Genomic DNA, 22,567 nt, shown 5'->3' on the forward strand with positions numbered 1-22,567 from the left:
AAAAGTGGGGAGGTGAGAGAAAAAACATGAAGCTTACTCTCATCACATTCAACTAAAGGAAGGAATAAAATGCACACTCATTTTGGTGTGAAAACCTATCTTACAATACAGGAAAGTGGGGGAGATGGGGATAAGCAGGGTGGGGGGGATGATGGAAAGAAGGGCAATGGGAGGAGGGAGCAATTAGAAGTCAACACTCTTGGAGAGGGACAGGGTCCAAAGAGAGAGCAGAAGAAATGGGGGGCAGGATAGGATGGAGGGAAATATAATTATTCTTACACAACATGACTGTTATGGAAGTCATTTGCAAAACTACACAGATATGGTCTATATTGAATTCCTTACCTTCCCAAAAGGAATGGGTGGGGAGGGAAGGAGTGAGAGAAGTTGAAACTCAAAATTTTAGGAACAACTGTTGAGTATTGTTCTTGCAACTAGGAAATAAGAAATACAGGTAATGGGGTGTAGAAAGTTATCTTGCCCTACAGGACAAAAGAGAAGATGGGGACAAGGGAAGGGAGGGATGTTAGAAGGGAGGGCAGATTGGTGATAGGAGTAATTAGAATGCTTGGCGTTTTGGGGTGGGGGGAGGGGAGACATGGGGAGAAAATTTGGAACCCAAAATTTTATGGAAATGAATGTTGAAAACTTAAATAAATAAAATGAGAAAAAAACCCACTCAGTGCTCCCTTTACAACAAGCCAGAACATCCTTTTTCCTGGGAGCACCCCACATAAACAGAGGGGCTGCTATCACACATTCTTCTATCTGCATTCATAAAATGAAAGGTAATTTTCAAGAGGTTAACAATCACTTTAATCAAGAACATGTATCATTCCTTTAATGAAACACATATATTATTCACCTAATTCAGGGGAGTTAGCACCCTGAACTTCAAAGAAAATAGAAAGAAATCAAAAGATCAACAGACATGGCTTCCTCTGTCTGAATTCAACAGACAATTGGACCCCAACTGTCTGACCAGGGCTATCAGAGAGGGAAGCATGACATCTGGGTTCTCAAAGCCAGGGGAGCTCTTTACCAGCTTCCCAGAGTCCTCATCTGGCACTCAAATCTTCTTACCAAAAACTAAGCTCCAAAGTACAAACCTCAACTCAGACTATTTATACCTTTTTTAGAACCAGAGGGAATCACAATCCTTTGACTTAATAGAAAAAACAAACGGTACTGGGGTCCCTCCTACAAAACAACTCCCCTAATCAAGAGTCTCCCTATGGTCAGGCTCATCAATGGGTGGAAAAGATCTTTAATCATATTAAAATAATTAACAATGAAAATACATACACTGTTTCTAAACAACTGTCTCAAAGTTCATGTCTTCTGACAAGCCAGGCTAGACCTTGGACTCCTTCTTCTGTCACTGGTTATCCTCATTAATAAAGGATCTCATGCTGCCAAGCAGCTCTGACTTAAGGATCTAGGAACTTCTAGCCTCTCCCATTAAATGAGGTTGCTATAAGGTAAGGAATGTCCATCTCAGGATTTCTGTTCACTCACCTTTGCTTAGGAAAAGAGATGCAAATGACAATAAGTTGTCTAGTTTCAGGCTCACCTAGACTAATATATGTTTTCTAGCTTCTATGTGCTTGAAATGTCAACATTTCTTCCAAAATGGTGTAAGAGTTAGTAGGGTGAGTTCTGTCTTCTCAAAGGTTATCTGAACAAGAAATGCAGTAAACAGACTTTGTTAAGCTAATGGCTATGGAGATGGGGCTGTAGGAGTTAGCTAGGTGAATTCTGCTTACATTTTAGAAGATGGGGTTATAAAAGGAAGATGTCTTATGGTGGAGAACAACTTGGGGGCTTTCAGGGGACAAAAATAGGGCAAAAGTTAAGGGCCAACTTTATAGTGCTTACTTAATAAGGTTCATGCATGTTAACTTACAAACCCCTAAGGAAGTATTAGCGCCATTTTGTGAACATGTGTCACCTGAGGTGGGAGAGGGAACATATTAAGGATAACATGTAGTAGGTACTCTGAGAAGTCTGTGAACTATGCTAACTTCTACCAATGAGAGTAGTCTAGAAGGGACTTGAAGCCAGAATGAGGGATGTAAGGCTGGCCCTTGCTTCAGCTTACAGATGTGTAAGGGATCTCATCCTGGATTCCTTCACCCACCCTGGAGGATATATTTAAAAATCCAGTTGTTTCACTCACCCAGAGTCTGTCTAATTTTCCATATCAATTTGGGTGCTAGCGGTTATTTCTCATAGTGGGAAAGGGTATCCAGGACTTGAACCAGTGCCCATTCCATCAAATATCTCCCATACACCTTATTCCCTCACTGAAAGTTGGAGAGAGAAAGAAACAGAGAGAATGATTTTTTTGTTTGCATCTAGAACAAGAGGGAAAATATTTCCTTTTAAAGCAATAAAGCAACCCTTTCCTACCTCCACCTTTCTCAAGTCAGATCAGTACATTTGGACACTTTTTCATATCTCTAATTCTGGGAAGTTATTTAGGGTCCTGGGATGGCTCAAGGTTTGTCTTTTCAGATGCTTTCACCAGTGCTTTGCACTAAAGAACCTCAACAAAGTCTGTGTAGCACAGCCTCCTAAATGTCATAGAAGGAGTCTAAAGCAATTCATTCAGCAGACAATTCTCAGATCCACATTCTTCAAGATGGGAAGAGAATCTAAGTCAACCCCAGCTGGTGGGCCTAGAGATCACAATCATACTCAAACACAAAGTTGTGCAAATTCAATAAATGATACTTTATAATATTTATCATCCTTAAGGTGAGATTCTTAAAGACCTAGGGCATCTTCACATCTGTGTCCAGTGCTGAATACAGAAAAAGAGTTGACTTTCTTTTCTTTTTCCTTTTGCATTTTTATCATTTTTTATTATTTTTATTATCATAAGCCACAAAACATAAACATAAAATAAAAATAAACCATAAACATAAAAATATTAATATATTTATAAACAAAGAACAAAAGGAATTTATATATGAAGCTATAAATCTCAATTACATTTAGCTAATTTTTTTTAATTAACAAGTTCTATCTATTAGTTCCAAAATTGTTCTATTGGTCTGTATCTCCCTCTGGGACTTCCTTCTGTACGTTTTTGGTCATTAAAAAAAATAACGTCTCAAGGACGTTATTTGTCTTCTGGTTTTTTTTTGGCATCACTAGCTCCCTGTTCTTCCCCCCAACTCTGCCTCTACCTAGAAGTCCCACCTTGTAACAAATAAGCATAACCAAAAAGCAAAACAAATCCATACATTGACCATGTCTGAACATGCATGTCTTATTCTATACCTGTGATCTAATACCTCACTCTTAAGCAAAATGGGAAGTAATCATTATTCTTTCAGAGTCGTGTTTGTCCATTGCATTGATCAGAATACTTAAGTCTTTAAAAATTGTTTTCCTTTACATAAGAGGAGACCAGTCTAAATGCAGTCCTCCTGAGTATGTAGAGTATGCATGGAAGATGAGTCCCCAAGTGGACTTAGAAGCCTGTACTGGAATTCTGCAACTAATTTAGGCCTGCAAACCATTAAGTGAAGAGATAGCTTTTGATGAGCCGCTGAGTCAAAGCTCGGGATCATTCCAAAAGAACTACCCGGCAAAAGGTGATCTTTTTCTCTTTCTTGCCTGGCTATATTCAAGTTTGTATCCACTGTGTAACATCAATACTATATAATAAGCTGTATAAATCATATTGGACTAGGATATAGTCCACAGGTCTATTTAAGGTCTTTTGTTCAAATTCTGGTAGTCAATATACATTCAATTAAGTGGCAGACCCATGACACAATGAGTAAGAATGTTGGACTTGGAGTCAGGAAAACCTTAGTCCAAATTTCATCTCTGATATTTGCTAGCTGCATGAACCTGGATAAGTCATTTGAACCTTCCCATACTCAGTTTCCTCATCTGTAAAATGGAGATATTAACAGCAATTGCCACACAAACTTGTTGGGAATTTCAAATTAGATAATATGTATAGCAGTGTGCGAAGTCTAAAATACTATATAAATACTATATACTATATAAAAAATACTATATAAATGCTAGCTATTTATCATCATCATCATCATCATCATCATCATCATCATCATCATCATCATCATCATCATCATCATCTAGATGTTGTTAGTCTTCTGTGCTACTTCTATATGTAATGCATATTGATTACCAAAGTCTGCGATGCTCCTATTTTGCCCAATTATATGCCAATAAATAAATGTATATATCGCCCAGATTAAGAGAGGAGAAAACAAAATATTTAGATAACTCCTATTTTGGAAATAGGAAAATATTGAACAGATACTTAATTCACAACTACTAATCTTCTAAATGATGGTAAATTTTAAAGAGAGAAGTTGGAGGGGGAAATTCCAGGAGGGAAGGGGAAATGAGAGCAGCAGTAGGAATATATAAGTAATATTCAGGATGAGACCAGATAAAATGTGGGCTAAAGAAGCTAACATTGGCCCATTGGGTCAAATTTTCACTACTTGCTAAATATAATCATTGACGATATTCCACAAAACAAGATATTTGTAGAAATAACTCTGATTCCCAAATCATTAATTAACCAGCAATTCTTTCATGTGTTTTGGAGATCTTCCATCAGAGATAGAAATTTTTATGACAACTCTCAAAAATTACTAGAGTCTATGACTCGGATTCTTCAAGTTGCTCCTCAGTGATATCCTTACAGAAAGAAAATTCTTTAGTCTCTTACTGAGATTCTCTCTCAACTTATCTCTCCATTTTTCAGACACCAGAGAGTCATCAAAGTCAAATTTCTCTTGACCTATCTATCCCCTAATTATAGAAATCTGTTTCATGATGATGTTCTCTGACATGACACTCCCATTCTCAGATTTACTGAGGCTCAGTTTGATGTCTATATTATGCTGTTAGTACCTTGAAAAAATTGGAGGTTATCTCAATCAATCCTGACATCCCAGAGATGGTCTGTGGATTTAGGCATTTTAGAGCCAAGATAACTAATTTCCTGCTAGAGGCAGCTATGTGACACAGTGGGTTTGGAGATCAGGAGACTGAGTTCAAATCCAGCCTCAGACACTTACTAGCTATGGGACTATGGGCAAGACACTTCACCTCTATCTTCCTCAGTTTTCTTATGCATAAAATGGGAATCACAATAGCACTCACCTCTCAGGGTTGTTGTGAGGATCAAATGAGGTAATATTTGTAAAGTACTTAGCACAGTGCCTGACTCATAGTAGGTAGTTAAATGATTGCTTCCTTCCTTCTTGTCTACACCAACCTCCCAAGTAAACTTCAGGCTTACTACTGAGATATAACCCAACTCTGTGCGTGTGTGTGTGTGTGTGTGTGTGTGTGTGTGTGTGTGTGTGTACTGTCCTTGTCACTCAATCTCTAGAGTCATAGTTCTTTCAAAGACTGCAAAGGAATTTTCATCAAAAATTTTTCATGGAAGGACTGGAATACAATGGTCACCTGGTAGAGCAGTGCATTTCATATTCTTAATCATCACCTTCTGTACAAAATTTTGAGTCTAGGTGGTAGAGACCTACATACAACCAGTTTTGTGGTCAAACTTGGCACCTCTGGGACCTAGAGCACCTATACCCTTTTCCTGATCTCTGTTTTCTAATTTTGATTCCAAGATTCAACCACTCACACACCAATTCTGCATTACTCTTTCAAATGCAGGCATGGATATGTATTCATTCAGAACAGAGGTGCCCCAGAAGAAAGCTCCATTCTCTGTTGGAAGTCATTTACAAAAAAACTATTGTGAACTTTGTTCTTTTGACCCTCTTCTTTAAGTGAAATCATTGTGTGTGCTAGTCTATCTTTCAGTAGGTCTTCTGTAATCTCTTGGTCTTGAGTCTGAGCACTCAGAAATGATCTTTAGCCTGGACTCAAGAATGTTCTAGAGCTACCCATATCTTAGGATCTATTCAAGTTAGAGCTCTTTTTTCAGTTCTGAGATCCCACTCAAACCACCTCACTCTCTCCATAAACTGATCAAAATCAGGCAGCTTCCATTCATATTCAAGACTAATTAGATGTTCCTTTAATTCTCAGTGATACATGATATCTCAGCACACTTTTCTCTCAGTTTTTATTACTCCTCTCTCTCAGTTTCTTCAGTTGACTGTTGTCATGAATTATAAACTGAGAGAGATATTTCCCTATTTGTTGAATGTTAGTCTGGATGAACTAAGTATATGCTTGTCATGTTATCTCAGTATCATCTAATTGCTTTTCTATTCTTTGCAAAGTATCCTTTCCACGAGATTTCAGGTTTTACATTCTTCAGATCCTTCACAATTCCGAAAACCATTTATTTAAAGCTTTCTAGGAGTTTATCCCCTTTTTTTAATTCAGGCACATGCCAAAATTGTAGTCACTCAGTCACATGCCTAATGCAGATATCTCAAGACTCTTCCCCAGGGATGCAGGTCCTTTCCTGAGAAAATCACTATTTTAGGTCCATAGCTCCTTAGCAGTGAACAAAAAGTAAGACTCAGTGCTATATATTGTGAAGTATGGAAACCTATTAACTTCTGTAGCTGTTCCTGGCCTCCCAAATGGCTATTTTTCCCAGATCACTCACAATAATATCTCCAGATACAATCTCAGGAGTTGATAGTTTTAATGCTATGAAGTATGATCTTTTCTATGAAAGCCATGGTGATCAGTTTCTAAGTGTTTTCTGAAATTTACCGAGAATTGTGTAAGAGTCCAAGTAATTTACAGAAAACAGGAAAGGTTTTGTCTTTATCTTCTCATCACTTAGAATCTTGCATGTGACAGCAATGGATAGAATATAGGAGTGAGAATCAAGAAGACTGGAGTTCAGATCTGGCCTCAAACACTAACTATGTAACTATGTGTTAGTCATATAACCTCTGTCTGCCTCAGTTTCCTCATCTGTAAAGTGGAGATAATATAGCACCTGCCTCTGAGGATTGTTGCGAAGATCAAATGAGATGACGTTTGCAAAGTGCTTTTATAAGCCATAAAGCATTATATAAATGCTCGCTCTCTCTCCTTCTCTCTCTCTCTCTCTCTCTCTCTCTCTCTCTCTCTCTCTCTCTCTCTCTCTCTCTTTCTCTCTCTTTACTGTTGTCATTGTTGTTATCTCCTGAAAGTCTCTATAGCATTTCACAGAATGTTCCTAATCTTGACCTCTTGAGTCAGGAGGTACCCCTTTAACCAGGAATCCTCTATGGGTTCTAGGTACATAGCTAAGGACCAGTTTTCTAGGGAAGCAGCATCTATATTGTTCAAATCAGACTTCATACCCATAGCATGCAGAATAGTAATACCACTGACATTAGTACCTAAAAATTCAATCATGCAAAAGTTATCTCAAAGAAATTACTCTTGTTGGTAAAGTAAACACTGCCAAGCCTAGAGGCCTGTATTGGGCTACCCGAGTCTTTCCTACCTCACCTCCGAGGTCTTCGGCTGGCCACGCCGGATGCACGTATGAGAGAAAGGACGTTCCAGAGTCGAACAGGGGTTGAGCTTTATTTCAGGGTCTGGGTTACAAGTGCAGGGGAGTCTTCCTTAGGAGGAAGAGGGGGAGATTTCCTAAGGAGGCTAAGCTTAAGGGATTGGAAGTAGAAGTACAAGCGGGGAGAGAGGGGGAGGGGAGAGAGGAAAGAAAAGAAGCGGAGCCCTACTGTCCTCTTTGGCTCCACACGTGCTAAGAGAGCTTTCCGGCTTCCTCAATCCTACTTAATCTTCAGCCACACAGTTTGCATCTCAATACCGTGCTGTTAGGTAACTAGGTGTGCTCCAATCCGGGACGACCTCGAGGGCAGGGAGACTCCACCCATCACGTATCTCCCGGGGAGAGGCAGAAATACCCGAGCTAGCCGAGCTAGCTCAGTCTGACCTTCTCGAACCCCCGCTGTTCATGGAGGGCCTCGTAAGACTCTAAGATTTAGAAGTCCCACTTTTACCCGCCCGAGACTGTCCACACGGAATTGAGCTTCCAATACCAACAAAACACATTTAAAAATTTAGTGACTGCAGTCTGAAAATAAATGAAAGGAAATAATCTTATTTTTCTCTAGTATATCCCCAAAACACTAAATCATCCAAGCTTGAAGTTCCAAATGAAAAGCTCTCCAATGATGCCCTTCAAATGCAAGACCACCGAAAATATGTCCTGTATGAGAAGCTCTCTAGTTCAAAGCCACTTAACTCTGAACTCCCTGGGACCATGCATCCTTATCTTCACCCAGGCCATTATCTACCCTGCCACCATATGTGAGCATACTACCACTGGTCTCTGCCCCTTTATACCTCTTGCTCTGAAAATCATGATAGAATGATAGCTCTAAAGTGGGAAGGAAACTAAGCAGTCATAAAATCCAAACTTTTCATTTTAGAGTTGAGAAAACTGGACCCCTGCAAACTTTAATGACTTCCCCAAAGCCATATACCAGTGCTCTTTCAACTGCACTACTTTGCCAGTGTTGAATCTGTTCTACCATTGCTTCTAGAAAGGGAGTGTCAATTAGCTACCTTTGGTTCCATTCAACCATCTCTGTGATTTTACGTACCAGAATATCTTATTTGGACAACACTTCTCTGTCCACAATATGTCTTCCTATTAAAGTGTAATGTCCCTGTGAGCAGATGCTGCCTTGCTTTGGTATTTGTACCTCACCATTTTGCACAAATAATAAACTCTTATTGTATAATTTTTTTATTCCTTTATTCACTTATTCAGTGGACCCCTGCAAATACATCTAATTATGTATCTCAGATGTTGCCCTATGCTATTCCCTGTTCCAATATGGCCCCCTCATGCAAGTGTCTCTGGTTCTGGATTCATATGGATGCGGTTCAGTACTGGAGATAGCCTGATCCCCAAAGAAGGGCATCAATTGTTTTGATTGACTCTACTTATTTGTAACAGGTATTGTTTTTTCTTGCTTTCTCAATGAGGAGGGGAGGGAAAGATGGGACAGAGAGAATTCAGAACTGAAAAGAAAAGAAAATTGAATTTTTCTAAAACCATCAAACTTTTCTCATCCTCTTTGGCTCATTCTTCCCCCTACCACTCCCAAAATTTGGAGAATAAATCAAGAAAACAAGACTTGAGAATGACTCATGTCTTCAGTTTCCCCTAAAAAGTAATTAAAAAGGTCCCTTCTGGAAAAATGCTCCATGTACAAAGTATATACTAGATGTATATGCTATTTATTTCTTTGACCACAAAAAAAAAATTCTTAAAAAATAAAAATAAATTCATGTCAATAAACATTTAATAAATGCTTACCATGTGCCAGGTGCATGCTAAGCATTTGAAATACAAGTAGAAAGAAAGATGGTCCTTTAAAGAATTTAAATTCTAATAGAGCTAGATGACATAAAAGGAAGCTGAAAAGAGAGGGGACCAATAGCTATAGGAACATGGTAGATAGAGTCTGAAGAATCAGAAATGGATCATGGAAAAGAATGAAGACATCGTTGGCCCGGGAACTTTCCTTAAAATGGAGGTTTTGGGAGGAACCAAGAAAATCAGAGGAAGTGGCAGGTGTATGTGGAACATACTTCCAGTGTGAGAAGTTCCAGGCTAGAATAAACATCTACAATGAGACTCTTGTGGTATAGTAAGTAAAGTCTAAAGAGTCAGGAATGGAGCTTGGAGGGGAACAAAATATCTAAAAATAGTATCTAAAAGTATTTAATATCTAAGTATCTACATTTCTTAAGTATCTAAAGATATGCTAACAAATATTTAAAACATAAAATTATAACTGGTTGAACTGCTGACCAAGTAGTTTATTTTCAACCACGACCTGTGCTGTCCAAGTCAAAGAATGCAGTTTTCTGGCCAGCTAGGACATGGTTTTCACTTTCTTGGTCTTTCTTCCAACTGACTGCACTCCTCTGAACTTCTCCATCATACCTCCAAGAACCTTATCATCCTGTAGAATCTCTTGGTACTTACAACTCATCAGTGCTTTCTGCCCCTGGGATCCCTCTCCTCACAGGGTGAAGTGAAGGGCTCTTCCCCCAAGTCTCTATTTTAAAAGGGTAAAACTAGCCTTCTCTTCACTTCCCATTCACTTTCTTTTTCATATTTAAATTCTCTGTGCTTACCGAGGTGTGTGACCCACAGTAAATGCTTAATAAATACTTATTGACTGAATGACTGACTTTCTTCTGCAACATTATCCTGATGGTTTCTCTTGTCAGTGGAGCATCTTCCCCCAGAAGTAGTATAGGTGCAAAACTCACATGGGTGACTGGCATCAACTCCAAAACTTGGAAACTCTTAAATCAATCAATAATCATTCTTTAATTACATTTTATGTCTCAGGCACTGCTCTAGGCACTGGGGATGCAATTTTTTTTAAAAAAAATGAAGAGAATGCCTTCTCTTTTTGTTTCTTTTTAAATTTATTTATTTATTTTTAGTTTTCAGCATTCATTTCCACTAGATTTTGAGTTCCAAATTTTCTCCCCATCTCTCCTCTCCTTCCCACGCTGATATGGCATGCATTCTGATTGCTCCTTCCCCCAGTCTACTCTCCATTTTATCTCTCCCCTCACCCTCCTTAACCACCTCCACCTTAGTTTCTTGTAGGGCAAGATAGATCTATATACTCTATTGCCTATATATCCTATTTCTCAGTTGCATGTAAAAACAATTTTTTAACATTTGTTTTTAAAATTTTGAATTACAAATTCTCTTCTTTCTTCCCTCCCCATTCATTGTATTGAGAAGGCAAGCAATTCAATATAGGTTATACATGTGAAATTATGCAAAACACTTCAATAATAGTCATGTTGGGAATGGCTATGTCTCTTTCCATCCTATCCCACTCCCCACTTATTCTGTTTTCAACTTTGATCCTGTCCCTTTTCAAAAGAGTTTGCTTCTGAATACCCCCTTCCCCATCGGCCATCCCTTCTATCATCCCCCCTCCCTTACTCCTTTCTCCCTACTTTTCTGTAGGGTAAGAAACCCAAGTGAATATATATATTATTCCCTTCTTAAGCCAAATCTGATGAGAGTAAGGCTCACTCATTCCCTCTCACCTCCTCCCTCTTCCCCTCCATTTTTCTTTACTCTTTTATGTGAGATAATTTGCCCCACTCTATATCTTCCTTTCTCCTTCTCCCAATATATTCCTCTCTCACCTCTTATTTTTATTTTTTAGATATCATCCCTTCATATTCAACTCACCCTATGTCCTCCATCATCTATCTGTCTTTCTATCTGTCTTTCTGTCTGTCTGTCTATCTAGCTATCTAGCCATCTTTTCTCCAACTACCCTAATACACAACAAGGTCTCATGAGTTACAAATATCATGTTTCCATGTAGGAATGTAAACAGTTCAACTTTAATAAGTCCCTTATGATTTTTCTTTCCCGTTTACCTTTTCATGCTTCTCCTGATTCTTGTACCTGAAAGTCAAATTTTCTATTCTGCTCTGGTCTTTTCAGTAAAAATGCTTGAAAGTCCTTTATTTATTGAAGTTCCATTTTTTCTCCTGAAGGATTATACTCAGTTTTGCTGACTAGGTGATTGTTGGTTTTAATCATAGTTCCTTTGCTCTCTGGAATGTCATATTCCAAGCACTTCAATCCCTTAATGTAGAAGCTGCTAGATCTTGTGTTATCTTGATTGTATTTCCACAATACCTGAATTCTTTCTTTCTGGCTGTTTAAAATATTTTCTCCTTCACCTGGGAACTCTGGAATTTGGTTCCAATATTCCTAGGAGTTTTCCTTTGGGGATCTCTTTCAGGAAGTGATTGGGGATTCTTTCCACTTCTATTTTATCCTCTGGTTCTAGAATATCAGGGCAGCTTTCTTTGATAATTTCTTGAAATACAATGTCTAGGCTCTTTTTTTATCATGGCTTTCAGGTAGTCCAATAATTTTTAAATTGTCTCTCCTGGATCTATTTTCCAGGTCGGTGGTTTTCTCAATGAGGTATTTCACATTGTCCTCTATTTTTTCATTCTTTTGGTTCTGTTTTATAATTTCTTGATTTCTCATAAAATCATTAGCCTCCATTTGCTCCACTCTGATTTTGAAGGAATTGTTCCCTTCAGTGAGCTTTTGGACCTCTTTTTCCATTTAGCCAACCCTGCTTTTAAAGGCATTCTCCTCATTGACTTTTTGGACCTCTTTTGCCATTTGGGTTAGTCTATTTTTTAAAGTGTGATTTTCTTCAGTATTTTTGGAATCTCCTTTAGCAAGCTGTTGACATGGTTTTCGTGGATCACTCTAATTTCTCTTCCCCATTTTTCCTCTACTTCTCTTACTTGATTTTTAAAATCTTTTTTGAGCTCTTCCATGGCCTGGGACCAATTCATATTTTTCTTGGAGGCTTTGGATGTAGGAGCTTTGACTTTGTTTTCTTCTGGTTGTATGTTTTGATCTTCTTTGTCACCAAAGTAAGATTCTATAGTCTGTTCATCTTTCCAGCAAAATACTTGACTTTTTAACTCTTTGTCAAGGTAGGACTCTGCTTTCACTGGAGGTAGGGATGGGTATACTATCCCAGGCTTCAGGGGTTTTGTACCAGCTGCTTGAACCCTCACCCATTTGTTGACCCAGAGCTCCAGAAGACGCTGCTACTGCCTCTGCTGCTTCCTCTTCCACCCTGGGGGTTGGGGCCAGACCCCAACTGGATCACACCTCTCCCCCACTCAGGTGCCATAGAGTTTTCCCACTGACCTTCTGTGCTGAGTTTGGGTTTGTGGATTGATAAGTCTGGAAACTGCCATTGTGATTCAGTGTCCTGAGGCCTGCTCCACCCCATCTGTGCTGGCACAGCCCATCCTGGATTGCATTCCACTCCCAGCCTGGTGTGATAGATGCTTTCTGTTGACCTTCCAGGCTGTCTTGGGCAGGAGATTTGTTTCACTCCATCATTCTGTGGGTTTTGCAACTCCAGAATTTGTCTAGAGTCATTTTTACAGGTATTTGCAGGAGTTTCGTTGAAGAGCTCAAGCAGGTCCCTGATTTTTACTCTGCCATCTTGGCTCTAGCTCGGAGAGCTCATACTCTTAAGGAGCTTACTCAGGAAGTAATTTCAAAGGCTATAAATGTCCATGTCCCATGATAATGATTCAGTTAGAAAGAAGCATTAAATAGCTCAACTCAGGCGCTATCAACATCAAGAAGTCTTTCCTGATTCCCCCAATTTTTAGTGCCCCATCACCTCTAATCACCATATTTGCTATTATACATGTATTTACTTATCTTTGACAAATCCTCCCAGAAAAATGTAAATCTCTTGAGTTCAGGGATCTTCTCACTTCAATATTTTTATTCTATTCCTAGCACCCAGCACAGTTCTTAACAAACAGTAGGCGTTGAATAAATAATTGTTGCATGATTTATGAGATAGATAATTATTCTCTAATTATTCCTTCCTCCTTCAAATTTACACTCCTAAGATCTTGCTAGAAATGGTAGAAAAAGCAAACAGTTGGAATATTCCTCCCACATCCACAAAAGTAGGTAGCAGAGATAGGTGCATTTAATAGTTCCCTAGCACTCTGTGCTTCCCAATCAGTCAGCAATTACCCAAGACCTTATCCAATTTATATGGTAATAACTTGTCTCCTGTAAGGCCAGGGAGCAGGGCTAGCAGAATAAGAAAATCTAGCTTTCCTGACAGCTCAGGGAGGGCACTAGGGATGCTTTCATCATTTTTATTTGTATCCTCAACACATAGAGCAGTATCTGGCACATAGTAAGGGTTTAATAAATACTTCTTGATTGATTGATGGGTGAATTGATTGATGCGGAAAAAGAAACCCTGCCTGGAAAGAGAGCACCAATTAGATTTGGCAACAGAACCTATCTTCCAATGGCCAAATGTGGAAGTCAAGAAAATTTGGCCTTCAAAACAAAGAATTAGAATTTTAGAGTTAAAAGGCACCTTAAGAATCACTTAGTCTGATGATCTGACTATTCAGAGCTATGATTTAGAATTTTTTTTTTACCTGGGGTAAAAACATTTGTGTGGGGTAGAGTATCATAGAAAAATGTCTGACTCGATAATGGCAGCAACAGTGTAAAATACATATGGATTACAGGTACAACTGCATTGGGAGAGAGGGAAGGAAGAGATCAGACTCTAGGAGGGTGGCACCACTGGACCTTGGGGATGACACACCGGGTCAATTTGTGCTACACAGTGGTATTGGGCAATAAACAATTCAAATGTGAGATACAAAAATGGCAATGGCTTTGAGGATGAATCATCTCCCCCAAAAGTCATTCAGTAAAGAATTATTGCTTACCAATTGTCAGTACTTTGCAAACATTATCTCATTTGATCTTTACAACAACCCTAGGAGTAGGAAGATATCATTATTATCCCTATTTTATAATTAACTGAGGTAGATAGAGGTTTAGTAACTTCTCCAGGGTCATTCAGCTAGTAATTGTCTGAGACTGGATTTGAACTCCAGTATTCCTGACTCCAGACCCAATGCCCTATCCACTGTACCTCCTAGCTTTCACTGGAAATCTTCAAGGAGCAGTTGGTTTTTCCAGTTGAGATCAAAACCTCTGAAGCCTTTTCCAAATCTGAAATTCCATGAATCCAGGTTGTCTGGCTCCAAAGGCAATGCATGCTCTTCCCAGCCCCTACCAGGTTACTTAGTCAACTTTTGGAGTTCAGTTCTGACCCTGCCAAATCTGTTCTCAGAAAGATTCTCTAATCGGTCATTTACATTCTTGGTACCACATGTTGATTCTGCCTCTATTCCTTGACATTATTTTAAAAGTAAACCAATTAGTTAATGGGGAGCTAGGTCCTTCAAGGCTTATTGTGGGCCCTTAGCAAAATGATAAAGTCAATACAGCTTTCCCCCAATGTATCAGAACTCCTATTTGTTACTCTATATACCTTCCATTGAACTTATTTGTATATGTAACATGACTCTCATCAGAATATAAACTCCTTAAGGGCAGGGACTATGTCATTTTTCATATTTGTGCCCCAAGCTATTAATATAGGACCTTGCACATAGTAAATGTTGACTAAATGCCATATTAAATTGAATTGACCCTGGCTCCCTGTATGATCTTGGGCAAATAATTTCCCTTCTCTGAATCTCAGTTTCCTTGTTTATGAAATGAAGGAGTTGAGTTAGATGATTTCTAAGGATCCCTTCCATCTATAACTCTTTGATATGACCTCTCAGAGTCAGAGATGACACATTCACCTTATGTTTAACTATCTCACTGAATTTCTCCTTTGCTCCTTTATGGAGTAACTTATATACCAGCCATGCATCACTAGACAGCAGTACCTATTCCAGCTGACCTAAGGAGGGGAATGAGAATGTCTGAGGAATGATGAAATGAGGGTATTTTTTTTTAAATAAGCAACAATAACAGTGTTGAGTTTTTTGGAACTACCTAGTAAGTGAGAGATTGCTGACGCTCCATGGGTGAAATTATTTAGATTGATTTCTACTCGAGAGGGGAAAATAAAGCCAACCAGGCACTTCAGGCTCTACAAAACACAGAATAAGGGTCACCTTCTGTACCAGGAAATTATTTCCAAAGCAGAGGAAGCTTAAGGTCTGAAACTCCATCCTCATATAAATAACTTTTAGAAGCCCCAGTGGTGGGATAGGAGAACAGGAGAAGGGATGTTAATGGCCAACTGTCTCAAATGGCTGATGTTTAAGAAACAAATAGCTGCTGTTTGCAACAGTACCTACAGTTTAAAATAATGAAAACCAAACAGTGTGACCTTTAGAAACCTTAGTGTACTCAGTCTCGTTTAACAGATAATAAAACAATGGCCCATGAGGCATGATTAGTCCTAGCCACAGGCTACAATAGAAACGTATAGATTAGAATTCTTTGTTGATAACTTTCAGTGAGCATTCCCCATCCCTTCTACAAGTGAGAGTGTTTTTCTGGCGTTTTTTTTCTTTTTTCTTATTATTTGGAGGGGGAGGGTGTTCTAAGATTAAGATGAAATTTTCTTCAGCTGGCCTCATTTTCTTTATTTGTAAATGGCAAATTGGATTAGAAGAACTCAATATAAGGAAACAGGGAGTAGTGGGTTACTCTACTATTATGGATTGAGACTCTAAACTAGTCCCTTGGTACTTTTTAGGTCTAAAACTACAGTAAAATGAGAATTGTAGTCAATCTAATAGTTAACAAAAGGAGGTTGACTTATCCAAAGACATGAAAACAAGAAAGGAATATTTATCCAGAACATAACTTTGATTTAGCTTATTTCAACTTTCCTGTGTCGGTATGTTGGTCATCCTTCTGGTCTGAGGTCAGAGGCCTGAAGGAGGAGCTATAGATCCTTGTATCCTTGCCAAACAATCAGGGAGGCACCTCAAGGACCAGAACTTTAGCCTCTAGAGATAAGCAAATTGAGAGAATTATTTCCATACCTGTTTTAAAAATAATTTTTTATTTATGCCTTTTTTCACACCATCATAATTTCTCCCAGGATCTTTACCCCTAGAGTTCCCAGGGAGGCATCTGATATAACAAATAATATTTTATAAAAACAAGACAAAGAAGAGGGAAAAAATCAGCATAACTGATCAATAACTAAAGTCTAAAATTATTTGCAGTGTATCACACCTGTGGGCCTCCTACCTCTATAAAAGGGTTAGGTGACTGTATCTTTTCATATATCTGTTTTAAAGCCAAGCTTATTCTTAATGATTTCACAGCATTCACTCTTAATTTGTGTGTGTGTGGTTGTTCTTTCCATTTGCATTGTTGTAGTTATTGTGTATATTGTTTTCTTTGCTCTGTGTATTTCATTCTGCATCAGTTCATACAGATCTTCCCATGATTCTCTAGTGTTCATCACATTCATCATTTCTTACAACATAGTAATATTCTGTTTAATTTGTGTACCACATTTTGTTTAGCAGTTCCTCAATTGATGGGAATCTACTTTGTTTCAATTTTTTCTGTCACAAAATGTTGGTCTGCATGAGGATTTTCTTCTTATTAATTGTCTTCTAGAGATATGACTAAAAATGAAATCTTTAGGTCAAAAGGCATAAACATTTAAATCACTTTATTTGCATAATTCTAAGTTGATTTCCAAAATATTTGTACTAATTCACAGTTCCACCAACAATTTACTAGAATATATCCTTACAACCACTCCAGTGTTGATTATTCCCATCTTTGTCATCTTTGCCAATTTTCAGTGTGTGAGGTAAAACCAAAGGGTTGTTTTGAAATACATTTCTCTTATTAGTGATTTGGTAAGAGCTATTTGCCATTCAAAAAATGGTCAAAGTATATGAATAGGCAGTTCTCAGTGGAAGAAAGCAAAGCTATCAATATCCATGTGAAAAAATCACTAAATCACTAATAATCAGAGGAATGCAAGTTAAAGTAACTCTGAAGTACCACCTTACATCCATCAGATAAGCAAGTTGACAAAAAAGAAAAATAACTGATTTTCAAGGAGCTATAGGAAAATAGGTCCTTTAATATACTTTTGGTGAAATTGTAAATTACTCTAGTCAATCTGTAAAAGCTATGTATATATCCTTTGACTCAGTCATACCATTACTAAGTTTATACCCCAAAGAAGTGGAGAGATAAAAGAGTCATATTTATGCAAATATTTTCACCAACTCTTAGTGGTGGAAAAAATTGAAAATTGAGATGGTTTCCATCAAATAGGGAATGGTTGAAAAAGTTTCGGTATATCAATGTGATAAAATACTATGATGTAAGAAATGATAAAGTGCATAGATCAGTGAAACCTGGGAAGATTTATATGAACTGGAGCAAAGTGAAGTGAGCAGAACCAGGAGAACAATTTATACAATAAAAACAAGATTGTAAAGATAAACAACCTTGAAAGACTTAGGAACTCTGATAGACATGATGATCAACTACACAATTCCAGAGAATTTATTATGGTTAGTGTGAGAATTTGCTTGACTATATGTTTGCAATGAGTTTGGTTTTTTTTTTTTTTTTTGCTTTCTCAATAGTGGTGGAAAGGGAGAGAATATGGAACTAAAAGTAAGACATAATTGAATTTTCTAAATTAGTGATTTGGAGCTTTCTTTCATAAGATTATTTATAGATTGCAGTTCTTTAGGGAACTTCATATTTTTATGTTCTTTTTTTTAAGATTAATTGATTTTTATTTTCAACATTCATTTTTATAAGATTTTTGAGTTCTAATTTTCCCCCTCTTTCCTAACCCCCCCCTCTCCAAAATGGAATGCAATCTGATATAGATTGTAGATGTATATTTCTGCATCAGTCATCTCTTCATATCTTTTGATCACTTATCTTTTAGAGAATGGTTTTTGGTCTTATAGATCTATTAACTGTTGAGATGTCTTGAGACCAAACCCTTATCAGAGAAATTAGATGAAAAACTTGTTTTCCCATTCAACAAATTCCTTTCTTATCCTAGAGGCATTAATTTCATTTCTGCAGAAGCTTTACAGTTTTGTGTAATCAAAGTTATCTATTACCTCTTTTGTGATTGCCTCTATCCCTTGTTTGGTTAAGAATATATCTCCCACTCACAGCTGAGGAAGAACTAGCATCCGCTTCTCCTCTAATCTTTTATAGAATGATCTGTAATATTAAAGTCACATATTCATTAGGCATATGATTTTTAATGTGGAATATATTGAATGTTTTTCTAATACTGAACCATCTTTGCATCCCTGGTACAGATTTAATTTTTCATGATGAATGACTTCTTGGATGAGTTGCTGTAATATGTTTGAGAGGATTTAATTGTAAATTTTTGAATCTATATTCAATAATAATATATCTAATATTGGTATATAGTTCTGATTCTGTAACTTATCCTCCACTGGTTTAAGTATTAGTGTATATTTTTCTCATAAAAGGAATCCAGAAAGGTGCTTACTTTCTCAGTTTTTGAGAATATTCTGTATAGTATTGGTATTAAGTATTTTTTAAATGCTTTATAGAATCCTCAAGGAGGTTTTTTCTTCCTTTTGGTAGATCCTTTACAGTAAGTTCTATTTCCTTTTTTTTTTGACATTGTGTTATTTAAGTTCTCTATTTGGTTTTGCTACTTTGAGTACTTGTCTGGGAATATATTCATCTATATCTTTTGTGTTCTCAGTTTTCTTACATTGTTTATTCATTGGCATCTAAACTGTTTTAGCTGATCTGGATATTATTACCATCTGTTCTGTTATTACCATCTTTCCTGTTGATATATCTATTTGTGTTTAAAGTCTTTAATTGAATTTTCTTCCTCCTGAGATCTTTGGAAATTTCAGTCTTTCTTCCTGCCTGCCCCTCCCCCACACATATCTTTCTATTACTCACTTTCTGATTCATTCCCCTTTGATGACAATTTCCCTAAGTTTTTTGTAAGGGCTAGATCTCAAGGATGTCACCGTCTCTTCCCACACTGGTCAATTCACATTTCAGTGACTTCAGTCTTTGCTACAATTTAATTCTGGAGACCATCAGGGGTGGCAGGGTAGAGAATGAACTGGCTCCAGATAGACGTTTTCTCTCAGACTTAATGAAATACCATACAGTCATACACAAATGTCCTACCCTAATTCCCTGTTGTTCTGTTTTCTGGTTAAGTTCTGTTGAAGCACAGAGCACTGCCTCACCACTGTGCCAGTCAGAGGAAGAGTCCCACTTTTAAGTTGCAAGGTCCCTAGAGTAGAGTTGAATTCTGTTGTAAGGAGGTGCATCATCTACAGATATCTATTCTGCCTTCCTTGTAACCACATTACATCATCATCCTACATCTGGGAATAACTTTTGTTTCATATCTATCAGTCAATCAGTCAATAAGCATTTATTAAGCATCTATTATGTGTCAGGCACTATGCAAGTCCTGGGGATACAAAAAGAAGCAAAAGATAGTCCCTGCCCTCAAAGAATTCACATATACTTCAGTCTTCTTTGGGGTATGGCTATCAGATAAAGCAAACCAATGAGGAAAAGAATAAGACAAAGTTAACTAAAGAATAATGATCATTGTTTTTGTTGGCATATTCATTCAAATTTTAAAAATTTAATTCCAATTTTAAAAATTCCAATTCAATTCCAATTTTAAAATAAACCTGTACCCTGTGTATATCAAGGCTTTAGATACTAAACCTATTCAAGTAATTATTTCTTTCACATCCTTATGGTTCTTATCCAGTCTTTATAAATTATTTTTGCTTGGCCTCAATGGGAGGTAGAAATATAAGGAAAAAGTTACAGGGTGATAGATTTCAGATATGTAAGGAATAACTTCCTAATCATGCAAAAGGTGAATAACTCCTTGCCAGAGATGCTATAGGCAGAAGTTCTTAATCTGAGGTCCATGAACCTGTTTATTAAAAAATAATGTGTATTTTAATATAATTTGTTTCCTTTATCATTCATATTTTCTCCCTTTAAAAACATTATTGTCTTAATTTATGTCTTTAAAAAACATCATTATGAGGAGATTGTAGGCTTTATCCAGATTGTTAAATGCGTCCATGACACAAAAATAGGTTAAGAACCTCTGCTCTAAAGGGAATTCCTTAATGGAGTTGGAGTAACAGATTGCTAAGTACATCTTTCACTTGAAGGCCCTGTGTTTCTATGAGACCTGCCTGAAGTATAGGGGTGTGGGCAAGAGTATAACGCAGAAGTATGTTCTGGCTTATCAACAAGTAAATGGCTTGAATTGATTTTGCCTTGCCAAAAGGAATTATTTTCATGGAAAGTAAGAACATTCACTATGCCCTTTTCTTAATAGCATTCATATTGAAATTTTTAAGTGTGTATTTTTTTTTTGAGTATTCTGTTGGTCCAAAAATAGGCCACACTTTCTTCCCACGTCTAGCTTAACTCACTTCATTCATTCACTTATTCATTCATTCATTCTTTCAACAAGCTTTTATCAAGCACCCATAATGTGACAGTCACCATGCTAGGTATTATAGTTAGAAAGAAAAAAATGAGACAGGAGATTAAATTTTACTGGAGAGAACAATTGAACAAATAGTTAAATGCAAAAATACATACAAAACAAATTTTTAAAAGTAATTTTAAGGGAAAATGCACCAACAAATGTGTATAATCACTGTACTGTGCCTTTTAGTTGTCAACTAGAAATCACTCTCCAACTTGTTAAATGTATCAGAATTTTGAGTCCTGTTATAAAGCTGAATTTATCAGGTTATACTTACCCAGCCCATTCACATCTCTCCATCTGATCCTCAAGGGTAATGTGACAGCTATACTAGCTAACATTTACAGAGGGCTTTTAGTTTTGCAAAATGCCTTATGTACATTATCTCATCTGAGCTTTACAATAACACTGTGAAGTAGGTACAGTAGTTATGAGTAGCAAATTTTTTCGGTGACCTAAATGTCTTTTCTTTTTAAAGGAGTTATCCTTTGAGGTACATGGTCTATATTCAGAGGTGGCCTATATTCAGATCAATATGGCAGATCAAGCCAAAATATGCCATTTATTTTCTGTTTGGAAATCACTGGCATATGAGGTAGCAAAGTAGCAGAGACACAGACTGAAGCAGTTTAGCTGATAAAATGAGGCAAGCATAAAAGGAGGCAAGAAATATTTGGAATGGAATGGAATATGAATTTATTAAGTACCTGCTCTGTGTCCAGCACTGTGCTAAGTACTTCACAAATACCATCTCATTTGTTCATGTTCATCAGAAAAATTATATCATGGGATGACATGGCCATTTGGATAATTCAGATAGACCCTTTGAAAATCCTGCCTAACTAAATAGGAAGTCCTGACATGGGATTGTTGTCAGCTTTTGAAACTATAGCAGTAAAGTGCTGGGAGATTTAGCCTTATGATGTAACATCATTCCAGCACTCAGAACCCTGGGGAAATGCCAAGATTAGATAATCAGTGTTTGATGATTTGGGTTATAAAAAAAGTACAATTAAAAAGAGTTAAATTGTTAGCAAACACTTAATTTCCTCTCCAGGGTTTTAGATGATCTCTAATCTTTCAGTTCTAAGAGCTCTAAGATTTCACTCCCTTGGCCTCTCCCCACTCAGAGGAATGGATTTTCTTACAAACTAAGCACATTCAAAAATATCAGATGCCCATCTCAATGCCAGTTTCACAGGAAGCTCAAAAATAATCCATTATTATTGTATCATTACCTTGAGAAACCCCAGTAAAAATCATACAAATCTGCCTGTGTACTACTTTATGGGAATACTTTCAACTTCCTGCATCTTGGTTTTACACATATTTAGAATACAGGGATTTTACTAAACAATCTTGAAGATTCCTCCCTTCAAGTTACAAAACTTGAGATGTTATGATCCTTTTTTTTCCAGTAGAAAAAACACTAAATTGATAGATGAATTGGACTTTATTTAGTTCCTCCTCTTCAAATGATTAGTCTTGGACATGAGTTTACATATCTGTAAATTTCAGATAACAGCAACTTACTAAATTGTGATAAAACATTATGAAAAACACATTTTGTGCAAAATAAAAACTGTATTTTAATGGTAATGGGGGTGACCAGGGGTGTCCTCCCCCCATCTTCTCTGGCTAGAGCATGTTCTTTTACTAGA

Source organism: Notamacropus eugenii, chromosome 1 (assembly GCF_028372415.1).
Source record: "Notamacropus eugenii isolate mMacEug1 chromosome 1, mMacEug1.pri_v2, whole genome shotgun sequence".
Classification (NCBI taxonomy): Eukaryota; Metazoa; Chordata; class Mammalia; order Diprotodontia; family Macropodidae; genus Notamacropus; species Notamacropus eugenii.